Genomic DNA, 12,571 nt, shown 5'->3' with positions numbered 1-12,571 from the left:
TTGGACGGGCATGAGGAGCCTGACCTGCCTGGTGTTTTACCTGGCATGTCTTCATAGGAAGTCACCGGAGACCTTGTCTTGAATAGGAAGTCATCTGAGATCTGATCCCTCGCCCATAGAGTATAAAGCAGTGGTCAATTTAGATCTATTTTGGGAGAAAGTAAAACTTTCTAAAATATTTGGGATACAGAGGAAGGAACGGAAAGGAGAGGAGAGGAAGAGAAAGTAGTTAAGTCCCACTTCTCAGTGATGTAGACAATAAGGTTGTCAAGTTACGGTGGTCCTTGTGTTTGGTACTTTAATAAGGACACAATGATGTCGGAGATCACAGTTCTTCTCCTGAGCACAGGGCTGCCAGGCTGAATAAATAAATTCTGCATGGATTTGGAGGAGCTGGCAGCCCTACTGACATACATTACAGTCCTTTCCTTGGGCTTAGTTCAGACGCTTGGTATTTCTTGATTTGAATAATAGCTACAATGGAAAACATGTGAAATAGCCCTTGCAAGATGATGAATGAAAATTGTTTCTTGTTGTTTAGTCCCAGCTCTTTCTAAACGTATGCTCATAGCCAGGGGATCATATGTAACTGGAAGAGAGGTTAAGGCACCATTTCCCTGCAGGCCCTGTGAGTGCAAGAGAATGTTCTTCACATACTTCCCCTTCAGCACTGGAGGACAGCGCCAACTCTCCCTCTAACAACTGATGTATTTTGCTGGTATTGTGCACCCCATTTGTTATCCATTAGGGCTTTCAACAATTATATGCTGAGGACTAGACTAAGTGCTGTGGAAATATTGATGTGTCAGGCACTGCTCCTGTTCTTTCAGACCCACCAAGCCAGCTGTCATGTGAGAAAAGTCACAGAACATAAGCATGGATGAAGGGGCATGACACTGTCTTCACGAAAGGGCTTCAGTGGCATTCCCGTGTTCAGCTTAGAGATGCCCAGGGTGGCACTGGGATAACTTTAACCTAGTGTTTCCTACTTAGGAGACTACATTTCTCTATTGGTGGGTTTCTTTTTTCCCCTCTGACCGTGGAAATCATGCCTACAAGTTAATAATTAAAACCGGTTAGAGTTAAAATGAACTGAATAAGTACTTAGAGATTTAGTGTGCCAAGAAAATGAGTTGAGGGTTTGGGGTAATCTTCAGTGATAATAAAATTGAATATCTAAATATACACCAGGAGCCACTTGAAATACACTGTATTGATTCACATGTAGCACGAAAAGGATTTTGAATTGGTAGAGCGCAGTGTGTAGAACAAAGAGGTTCTGATTTTACCAGTGCTTGATAAAACTTGGGCTAGGTTTTATGTCCTTCCAAACGATGCTTTCATCTGACAGGTGGCTGTGTTGTAGAAAATATTGTCCTTCCTGATCTCTTCCTTTACCTATTTTGGCTAATAGTCATAGTATTTTTCTCTGAAGTTCTGATGTAACCAGAGAGGACTTCTCGAGGTCAGTCACATCCTCAAGGCATAGTAATTACTGGCAGCTGCTGATTGCTTTGTGCTTTTGGAAAGATGTAGCATAAAGGTGTAAATAGATAATTTCCTTTTAGGTTCTGTTCTGCGAAGCAATCCGAAGGGATTCCCACTCATTTAGCATTGTTCCTGTTGGCTTTTATAGCAGCCAAACATACAAACCCCAGAGAGCACCACTCTGGAGGGAAGCTGATGACATGTGAAGTAAACCTCTTAATTGCATGTGAACTCAATATCTGATCGGTTCCTTGTGAATGCTACTAGTGCTAGACCAAGCCCCCAAACAGAGTGAGCACTTAATAACTAGTTCACTAGGAAAAGCAGAAATAGTTCACAGACTCAAAGAAAGGAACTTTTAATTCTTAGGTCAGGAAAGACTCAGTTGGTGTAGTGTAAATCAAATCACAATTCTATTCTACTCTGGTCTCCTCTTTCTCTTCTCTCCTCCATCCTCTTTTCCTCCTGTCCGTTCTTCTCTACTCTTTTTCTCCCCTCCCTTTCCTTTTCCCCTCCCCTTCCTTCTCCTCTCCCCTCCCCTCCCCTCCCCTTCAGAAGAAGTCCTACATCACTGGCTGGCCTTAGATGCAGTAAGCAGCCATGAGTGACCTTAATTACTCCCCTGATTCTTTCCTTCTACCTCTCAAGCACTGGGCGGCCCTTGCTATCACACTGGTTTGTGCACTGCTGGGGCTTCAACCTGAATTGCATCCCCAGATCTACTTATTTTCCAGAAATACTGATTGTGGTTCAGTAGATATAAAGTCTTACTGGAATTTCTGTTCTTAATATGTTCCAAGATGGACAGTCCCTCCTGGACAGACAAGATTGGAGCCAGAACCCACCTCTTTTCATTCTTAGCATTGTAGTTCTTTTCAGTACAAATAGATGATACATATATGCCACTGGATTTCCTTGATAGTGACACTGATTGACTGATGAACCCAGGTTCCTGAGCCAAGGCAGAGCATCAGGATGGTTCTAAATGCCTTGTTTCATGTAGTTTCCATGGAGTGAGTTGAACTTTATTCTAGGTCAGGCCCAGTGCTTGGGGTGAGAGAGATGTTCCTTATAACTCACATTACTTACATCACTTAGGGCCCTGAGTAAACCACTTGCTATGCACATGTAAGGATTTGAGTTCCAGTCTGCAGAACCCATTCCACGTCAGACACAGCTAAATGTATAAGCACCTCAGTGTTGCACACACATGCACTGAACCTGAGAATCACAAGACAGAAGCCAGTTCCACAATTTTTGAGGAAGTTTTGAAGCAAGCTTTAATTAAATACTGGCCAGGATGATGGACTCTAGCCAGGACCATTCTTGGGTTCCTAGGAAAGGTCAAGGAGTCAACGTTTGCAGAGGCTTCAATGACAGATGTCCCTCCACGGCCATGCTTATGGAAGTTGCTCTACAAACACAATGATTTTCCTCTGGGTTCCTTATAGTTCTAACTTCTGATTACTTCTTACTGAGGAGTTAACTGCTTGAGAACAGATATTTTGTAGTTGCCAGTGTTCTTTACATTTGACCTTGGGAGATAGAAGTAATTGTCACCTTCAAGTGGATGGAGTGGTCCTCTTTGGTCTTTGGGAAGGAGACTTCTGTGACTTTAGAGAGTTGAAGGTAGGAGTACTAGGAAATGTTTGGTTCACGTAGCCTATGAATGGTTCAGAAAGACCCTGGTCTTTCTAAAACGTATCTAATCCAAAAAGGACCATGTCCTCTTGTGGCAAGTCTCATTGACAAGTGGACATTCCCACTCCTTACAGGCATTTCAGTGAAACCTTCAAAACTACAATATTTTGTAACTAGAGTAAAGAAAGGGGAAGGAGGGATGAAGGGGAAAGGGGGGAAGATAAGAAAAAGCTAGACAAGCCATCCTTTGCAAAGTTTGGATCCTTCTGTCATGAGTGGGTTTTAGACAAATGAAAAATATTTTCACCTATTTGGAGATAGCAGACGTTAAATCAAGGGTGGTAGTGGTGTCTGTATGCTCTCCTTTCCCTTCCTCTGCTTTCTTCTTCTCACAGCATAAAAGTATACTTTGCATTTGTATAAATAATACCCAAGCTGCTTGGAGCAAAGGCTTCTTGCGTTGCGCCCAGGGTTTGGAAATGGCGTTTTTTGCCTGAAGTCTCCATTTGGCTTAGATAAGATAAATAGAGCCCTTTATTCGTGTGGCCATCAGAGTTTGCTCAGCACCCTTACAGCTGTTCCTTCATTTGATCTTCACTCCAATCCCATGAAGTTGGCGGAATGGACATTATTATTCTCATTTGGCCATTGCTCACAAGAAAGCATCCAGATTAGAGGTTTCTGGGTAATGCTCATAATGATGTCCTCCAGTAAAATTGCTGCTGCTCTGTCAAGTATGGGAACTGGTTGCTGTTTTCTCCCTTTTGGTCAACGACAGGGTTCCCCTTTATGTGCCTCTTCAGGTCTGTCTTCAGAGAGGCCCCATAAGACTTAATAAGGAGCTCTGTAAGGTGCACTAGAATCCTCTGATAAAAGGAGCGCCTGCTGGTGTTTATTACCTGTGTCCTCGTTGGTAATGAAGCCAGGCAAGAGGAGTTGCAGGTGCAGCTTTGCTCGAAGCCTCTATTAGTCATCACTCAGAGGAAATGCATGCCCACCAGGCTGTTCTTTTCCAGCAGTAATTGCATTTTTAAAGCAGAGAAAAGACAGCAGCAAGAATCACCTTTTCCGAATGGAAATGCTCGAGGATGGCCTGAAATGCTGTGCTTTACCGATGTGAACTGCAGACTTGTTTCAAAGTTTCTGTAGTGCGTGTTGAGGGCCTCGGATTGCCTGTGTGGGGCCCCTTTCTATCAGTGTTGAGCAGCGGGTGGGTGTGTTTACTCCAGTTCAAGAGCAAGCTGGCAAGGCTTAGGGCTTTGCCCCAAAAGAACCCCGCTTTGTTTGGGAAGATGCTGTTTTCATAGAAATACGTCTGTTTATTTCTCGCTTTGGTCACCCCGGAGATGGTATGCCTACCGCTTCCCAACGGCATTTGAGCAACATATTGATTGCATGAAGGTGTGCTGTAAAACACTTACCAGCAGCGAGTAATAAAGAGCAATAAATAGCAGTGATCGGGCCTTCTTTCTTCCCAGGTGATTTTGCATAACGATTTTCTGTGGGACTCTCAGTGTTAAAAGACAATTTGGCCTACTCTCAGGACATAATACAAGGGAAGAATGCTGGAGACCAGAAATGAGGGTGTGTTGTTAATTAGTGAGTGGTTCTGCTGTTGTAATTTCATGGCTGCTGCCGATAAAAACCAAAAATGTGACAACCCGCCCCCCCCTTCCTTCTTTTATTCCAGCTTTCCTTTCTACCTTCATGTTACCAACAGGCAAGAGTATAGTGATCTGTGTTATATTAATTTAAAGCAAATCAGAGCCAGGAGCATGGTTTATAACACTCGGGAGACCAATGTGAGTTCTAGAGCAGCGTGTGCTATAATGTGAGATGCTGTTAACAAACACTGCCTGCCTGTAGGAAGGCTCAGTGATAAAGACACTAACTAAGTGGGCAAACTTCAGTCTCTAGAAGACAAAGAAGGAAGGAGAGAACCAAGTTTGGGAAGCCTAAATTTAATCTCCAGAACCCACTTGAAAGGAGAAAGGAACGAAGTCTACAAAGTCATCTTCTGACCACCACATGCCCAATGTAGGAAGGATGCATGTCTCTCCCCAATCATGTGTCAGGATGGATACCCCCACCCATATTATAAATATTTAACTTTTCCCATCTTCTTATGAACGCTGTGTAAAAAACTGTATTATCTAACCCACTAGTAATATGTAATTACACTGCTTAATATTATTTGAAACTTGAATTTTGGAGAGATACTAAATAATTAGATATTAAATAAAAATCTCAGGTGTCTTCTTAATTTTCACCTTGAGGAACCTTTTGGGAAGAGAAGTTGTGCTGTATTACTATTTTTAATATGAATTACATTCTTGGTTCTCCACAGTGGAAGTAAAAAACGCACCCCCTCCCCCCCTTTAATCTTTAGGCATTTTAGATAGTTCACTTAGGGAAACAGGTCCATGGACATTGTTCTCATACTCTGCTCTGACCACGCGCCTACTCTATCGTGATGCTGATTATTTGTGTGTGACTTAAGTCAACCATTTGCACTGAGGATGCTGTACATTAACCTGTGGTTCCCCAACTCCAGACACTGTGAATCTGGTTCCTGTGGTGACTACTTCTAGCTGGCAACTCAGCCGGGTGTCTTGGCTGGCTCCCATGTAACATCCACTCTACTGGAGAATGTGACTTCCTTACAACATGGCTGCTAGGTCAGATTCCTAAGGAGTGAACACAGACATACCAAGCCTCTTAAAGGCTCCACTTCACACAGACAGGGTGCTTCCTGCCTGTCAGAGCTAGTCCTGTCACTGGCTGAAATGGAGAAAAGCTAGACTTGACTTCTGAAAGAAATAACACAGCATGTATTCTGGGAAGGAAGCTCTATTGCTAGCCACCATTTGGAGATCAGTATATCCATTTCTCCTATTTAGTGTGGGCATCTTGTGACATTGGGCTGTATTGACAGGTGAATATGGTCACTGGTGCTCCCTTAGGAAAGGACCCATGGTACTCCTGGCACCGTTTGGATTTAGGACGAAAGTTTATTTCTATTGAAAGAATCTGCTGTGAAATTTTATGAAGTTAAGCCCATTAGAACCCTACAAAGCAGCATCACTGAGCAGTACGAAATGCCAATTTCACAGCCTGTGCAATGGTGTCTTTGTTACAGCGTCTTATGCTGTTAGTACTGTTCTAGGAGGCTTTGGAGTTCTGGAAGAAGCTATTTAGCTGATAGTGTGCTGACATGGGGTCTTATCTAGCACAGTGCTCAATACATTGCCATTTATTATGACTGGATCCTGTTACTAATGCCTAGCTAAGCTGTGGTCATCGGTGTATTTCTGGAACCTAGTATCTAAAACACATGAGCTGGTCAGTAAGTATTGTCATCTAATGACAGACAGGGATGGGTGAGTGAATGACAGAGAGAGGGGAATGTAGGTTCTGACATCTGTCAGCAATAAAACCTTAATTTGGCTCATGGTCTTAGAAGCCACAATGTCCAAGGTCAACAAGCTGCCTTTTTGTCAGTGCCATTTGTGGCAGAAGGCATCTTATGGCAAGATGGAGACAGTTCTCTTGTAGGCAGCATAAGTCCATTTATGAAGGTGGGGCCCCAATGAGCTAAAGATCAGGCCGAGACTCTCAACAGTTGTATCAGGCATTAAGCTTTGGCACACATGATTTTGTTTTTTCTTTTTGGTGGGAACACATGCAAACCACAGCAAATGCCTTTGGGGTAGAATGTCTTACTGCTTGTCCAGACTTTTCCTTCATCCTCAGGTCTCTTTATGTTAGAGTTTATCCAACCAAAGAGGGGAAATATTGAAATTAAATTATTTAATAAAAGTTGGCACTGCACTTTTTGGTTTATATTTCCAAATGAAAAACACTACACACAGCCTTTATATTTTGACATGCGTTAAACAGTTAGGACACTTAACCTCCATACAGTTAATCTACCAATAATCCCGACTTATTACTTGCTAACTTCTGTATTCCACCTTGGCTGCCCTGGACCCAGTAGGGCAGCCTTCTGGCCTGCGTTTTCCCAACTCCTTCGCTTGGGGGCTATACCTCATCTCCTGCATTCTTCTTGATAACTATGCCTCTCTGTCCTGCATTCTTCTTCTGTGTCATGGCGTCTCTCTTGTCCAGCACACTCTTTCACCATGGTGAATCTCCTTCTCCTCTCCTGGACCCAAGCTCAGGAATCCTAGATAGATAGATAGATAGATAGATAGATAGATAGATAGATAGATAGATAGATAGATAGATCGATCGATCAGGAATCCTAGATAGATAGATAGATAGATAGATAGACAGACAGACAGACAGACAGACAGACAGATAGAAGTCCCGCCTTTATCTGCACTTCCCAGCTATTGGCTGTTGGCAACTTTATTTACCAGTCAGAACCAACTGGGGGCAGGTTCCCAAATCTAAGTGCAGACTCCCCTGCAAACAGGGTTTTTTTTTTTTTTTTTGAGAATGTAATTAGCATCATCAGTGTTACTTCCACACCAGACAGTGGAAACATGCTAATTATCCCAGGTCTCCTCAAAGCAACAAGTCAGTCAGATGAGAACTAGACTAGAAAGTTTTTGTGAGATTTTTTGAAATTGTAATACCCACAACTCACTTGTAAGCCCCACCTGCCCAAGGATCAGGGGACTGCTTGGAGTGCTGAGTGTTGTAGTTCTTGGAAAATATCACAGCCTTATGGGAAAATGGGGTGGCTCATGACTTTTTGTCCTTAAAAAACCTGCAATATGTGGTGCATTGGAATAACCAAAGCCCCTCTCTTGGTTAGTATTTACTACTTAATAAACCTTGCATCAAATTTGGCTCCAAATGATGCAATTGGTTTTTCTCCTGCAAGTCTCAGGATTAACAAAATTATCTGAACAATGAAAATATGGCAGAAGCAGCAGCAGGTTTTAGATTCTTCTCTGAGTATTGGGATAAGGATAAGAAAGGCTAAAGAAAGCTAATTAGGAAAGGAGCCTTGTGTGTGGTAGCCCGTGAAACTCCTTTTGTTTTGTGTTTTTTTTCCTCATTGGTATGATTATGAATATTGCTGTTTTGGTAATGCTCAGACAGAGGGACTAGATTTTGATAGGCCTCTTGAATTATTTGTGTTCCTTCTTATCCATTATAGTTTCAAGTAGCTTTTCTTTAGTAGTAATATTAAAATTTAAACAGAAGATGAGGACTTTGTTAAAGTGCTCATCTCGAGCTTAAGTTCCCTGTCATTTTAAACTTCTTTCCACCTCATGCTGATACTTTTTATGCATATATTATCAGTCCCAAAACTCAATGGCAGAGCAAGGACAAGTCTCTATATTGAAAACTATACATCTCTTGAAGATGGAGGAGTTCTCTACAGGCTCCTTGAGTAGTGAGCACCCCCCACCCCCGTGTGTGTGTGTGTGTGTGTGTGTGTGTGTGTGTGTGTGTGTGTGTGTTGGTGTCTGTTGATTTACATATATGTTGTATGCGTGTGTATATTTGTGTGCTCCATGTATATTAGTGTCCAGTAGACTAATGTTAGAATTATACTGACCTAAAAGCGTTCTCTGGATTTTAATGCTCCTCCAGCAAAGGAAGGGGAAATATTTGCGGCATGGAATTATCAGTCTCCTCAGCACCCAGGTGCCAGTGAAATGAAGCTTCTCTGTTACATAATAACAGTCAATCACACAGGAGGATAATAGCCTTGTTAACACGGGCAACCTTACTGTATTCTGTGTATAAATAACGTGTGTATATGGAGATGTAGCGACGTTCAGTTCCACAGAATAACAGCTTCTCAATGGGAAAAAAAAATGAATTGCCAAAACCTAACATTTTCTATCAAAGAAGTTTTCAAAATACAATGGTTTCCTGCTCCGAAAACTCTAGGAATCTGGATTTAACACAACAGCAGCATCTTTAACGGTTTGACCATTTAGCCCAAGCAGAATGCTTCAGACTTTCTCTCTTATAGTGACTTTATATATTTTCTCATTTGATTTTACAAAGATATTTAATATTGTTATACTTTATAAGAATTAAAAGATGGAAATACTTTAAATTTTTATCACTGGAAAATTGAAAACACATTATCACATATGAAGGGTAAAATACTATGTACAAGTTGGAAAGAGTGGGAATATATAAAGGCCTGCCTGCCGGTTTAGGCTGTGTACCAAAGTATTCTTCATATGGGGGTGGGGGGCTCAAACATTATCTGTAGAATGATTTAACTCAAATGTCAGCCCCAAAATAAAAATAAATAAATAAATAAGTAAAACCTAAACTCCTTCCCAAACCTTGGCCTTTGGGATACTGGGGATCAAACCTAGGGTATTGCATGTCCCAAAAAGGAACTTTCTAACTGAGGAAAAGCCCCAAACTGAAGGCTGAGGATGAGGTATGGCTAGTCATAGAGCATTGTAAGGAAACCGTGTTGAAGTAGTCTGAGTTTCTCAGCAGAAGATTCCTTTCTGTGTCCATTAATGTCTAGAAGAATCATACAGAGTGCAAGATAAAGCAGCCATTTACACATCCTCAGCAGACCCCACTTCTGAAAGATAAATATGGGTTTGTGAGTACCCAGCTAAGCAAGTCCAGCCCAAGTCTGATGTGCTGATATGGAAACACACCATCATTAAAGCTTGCTGGCTAAGGCTCAAGTCATGACTTGGGCAAATTGCTTCATCTTTCCTGTCATTGGTTTTGTTTAACCCTGGAGCCCTAAATTTCTCACTGGGAAAAAATGAAGTGAGTTATACATTCTTCCAATATTGTTGTAATGAGCAAATGAGATAATGGCCATGGAATTATTTTGTGAACTGTATTCAGCCCCCATAGTTATGGAATGTTGTTGGAGTCCATCCAAGAAGTTATCGTTCCCACTGAGTGCTTCCCTCCCAGAGCTAGCTAAGAGCAGAGGGCTACCGGATTCTGTCTTTTCTGAAGGTTACATGAATGGCATGAATCACGGAGTAATTATATTAGCCAGGGAAGAGGCCAGAAGCTCCTTGACAGTCTCTGGAAAAGGTGTTGAGTTGAGTGAATTCTGTCTTTGATTTTGATTTTATATTCAGCAAATAACCACAACAAAGGAATCCTCCATAGTGTGTAGAAGGAGAGTTTGCCTGTCTCTAAAATAATAACAGATTATACAGGAGGGACCTGGGAAGAAGGAGAGAGATAAGTAGGTGTGGTAGGTGTAGAAAGAGGGCAAGAAGAGGGAATGAAACAACTCCCTAACCTCTCATCATGCTTCAGGCCCCCAGGATTAGAGGTAAGCCCAGACTGAAGTTTCTAGAACATTCTCTGCATTCTGTGAAGATTGATGTTAACTTCTGGTGATGCGTCAGGCAAGCAAGGTAGGGACTCTAGGACCCCTAGACAAGTCGGAGTTCTTTTGGGCTGCCTTGGTGCTTTTTAACAAGTGCTTAGTGATATGTCACCAACTTTCCCACTCCCAGTTGGTCTTAGTTCCGTGATGTCCTGTAATTATCCATCTTGTAACTTTTACATGATGCCCAGTATCAGAAAGATAGACGTTGATTTCCTGGCATTTTCATAAATTCTGGGGATGCCTTTTTCTTCCAATTGGTCTTGACTTGACTACATTTCCAAGCCTTCTGGTACTTGTGTTGCATAATCCTGGATGATTCATTTTAGGGTCAGGAGCCAGCCTAGCAGAGCAGAACCCATCCTCCCTTGCTGCTCCTCAGGGGCATCTGCATCCAGGCAGCCCTAGAGTGTTGTGTAAATCACAAAGCAGAAAAGTTCTGGACCTAAAGTACAAGGCATGCATCCTAGCCCCAAAAAGTCCTCCCTAAACCTCAGACCCCTGGTGTTATTCTCTCCAGATCCCATTCAGCTACAAAGACATTGTTTTAAATGAGTATGAACTTGTAATATTTAAGTCAAGGAAGGAAGGAATAAAGTAAAAAGGGGAGTGTTTATGTGTCTCTTCCATAGGTCCTCGAACCTAAGAGTTTTGAAGAAATTTCAGGAATAAAAACTTGATAGGGCCATACTTAGTGGTTGCAGAATATGACCCCCTTAGGTTTTTGAGGAGCATAATATTGTACTAGGCAGAGCTGTAGGGCAAAGCATTTGTAGACAGGGGACTTCAGTTTTGAACAGCCTTTCCCCTCCCTCCCTCCCTCCCTCCCTCCCTCCCTCCCTCTTCTTCCCTCTCTCTATCCCTTCCTCCCTTCCCTTCTCCCTCAGTAGTAGAGTGGTTCCACTGTTGGCCATAAAGTGCACCTCTTCTCAGCCCTTGTCTTAGGTAACCTTTGTTTCTTCATGAATGTAGTGTCAACCCAACCCTGCTTTTCTTATTCTCTTCCTTTAGCTTGTCTTTCTGCTCCTTTTTTTCTTCTTATTTTGCATTTCTTCCAAGGTATCCTAAAAAGACCCCTTAGCTTCCTTAATCCATTCAGTCATATCTTTTGTTACAACCATTGATTTAGCAATGGTTTACAGCCAAGCTGTTGTTTGTGATAGAGTTAAAACTCCACAACCCCAGGCACCTTATCCAGGTAGTCTCCCTATGCAGCTTAGCTGATCTGGAACTCATATGTAGACCAGTTAGCTTTGAACTTGTGCCACTTTCCCTGCCTCAGCCTCCAGAGTGGATTGTGGACATAAGTCATGTACCTGTCTTGCCTCTTGGTTCTTGGTTTACTGTTTGTTACCAGGGCAGCTCTCTAGTCACAATAGCTATGATGGCCGATGTAGATTTTTGTCCCTTCTAGTACTTGGTGATAGCTAGACTTAATTGCTCCTTGGATGTGGACTCGGCACGGGCCATTTGGACTGAGGATTCTCCTGCTCCGGTTCCCTTGGCTGGAGCCATCACTATTCAGTCTCTGTTGTCTTTAGATGGTCAGTGGAGCAAGCATGCTCTCTCTAGCTGTCCAGAGGATACAAGAGGTATCTTCCTATTCTGAAGGCTGTTTTGTGGCCCTCTTATCTGAGATCTTTTGTGTCATTAGTTTAATTATGCAGATGAGGGAATTTAATATGGAAATTACTTAATAATAATTCCAAAGAATTGCTGTGAGCCGTGCTCTGGGCTAAGCATATACTTCACAGTATGGCAAGTGTTGCAGTCATACACATTGAGGGCAAAGGTGGATAAACTTTTGTAGAGTGTGGTGATGTCCAGGGTCCCTCAGCCAGAGAGGAACTTGGCACCAGACACCAGTCTTGGGTGGCTTGTGTTTGGTGTCCAAGCTTTTAGCCTTGGTTCATCTGGCACCTGCTATCGCTGTCCCCTGGCATCATTTCGATTTAGGCCTTGCAGGTTTTTGTGTTCTGCTCCGTGTCCTCGAAGCTCCCAACAGCAGACTCGTTTCTCTGATGCTCAAAGAACACTAGTTGGCTGTATTGATTTTCTAGTCCAGGTTCTTAGGGACACTGCTGTGAATATCCAGGAAGAATCCTCAAGATAGTGCCAACACCC

At 42.5% G+C, this 12,571-nt stretch overlaps 2 protein-coding genes across 3 annotated transcripts in view; both read left to right on the top strand.

The window, feature by feature from the left end:
* The window catches only part of Ext1 (exostosin glycosyltransferase 1), a 278,838-nt gene that overhangs the window by 163,705 nt on the left and 102,562 nt on the right, over positions 1–12,571 (top strand). The gene's annotated exons all lie outside the window — the stretch shown is intronic.
* Positions 1–12,571, top strand: part of LOC134479904 (keratin-associated protein 10-6-like) — a 235,995-nt gene that overhangs the window by 161,498 nt on the left and 61,926 nt on the right. Inside the window, exon 1 of the mRNA XM_063264625.1 lies at positions 1–12,571. This exon is cut by the window's left edge and continues 161,498 nt beyond it; it is cut by the window's right edge and continues 61,926 nt beyond it. The gene's annotated coding sequence lies outside the window, so the exon portion shown is untranslated.

Source organism: Rattus norvegicus, chromosome 7 (genome assembly GCF_036323735.1).
Source record: "Rattus norvegicus strain BN/NHsdMcwi chromosome 7, GRCr8, whole genome shotgun sequence".
NCBI classification, from domain to species: Eukaryota; Metazoa; Chordata; class Mammalia; order Rodentia; family Muridae; genus Rattus; species Rattus norvegicus.
This window is presented reverse-complemented; position numbering and strand designations above follow the sequence as displayed.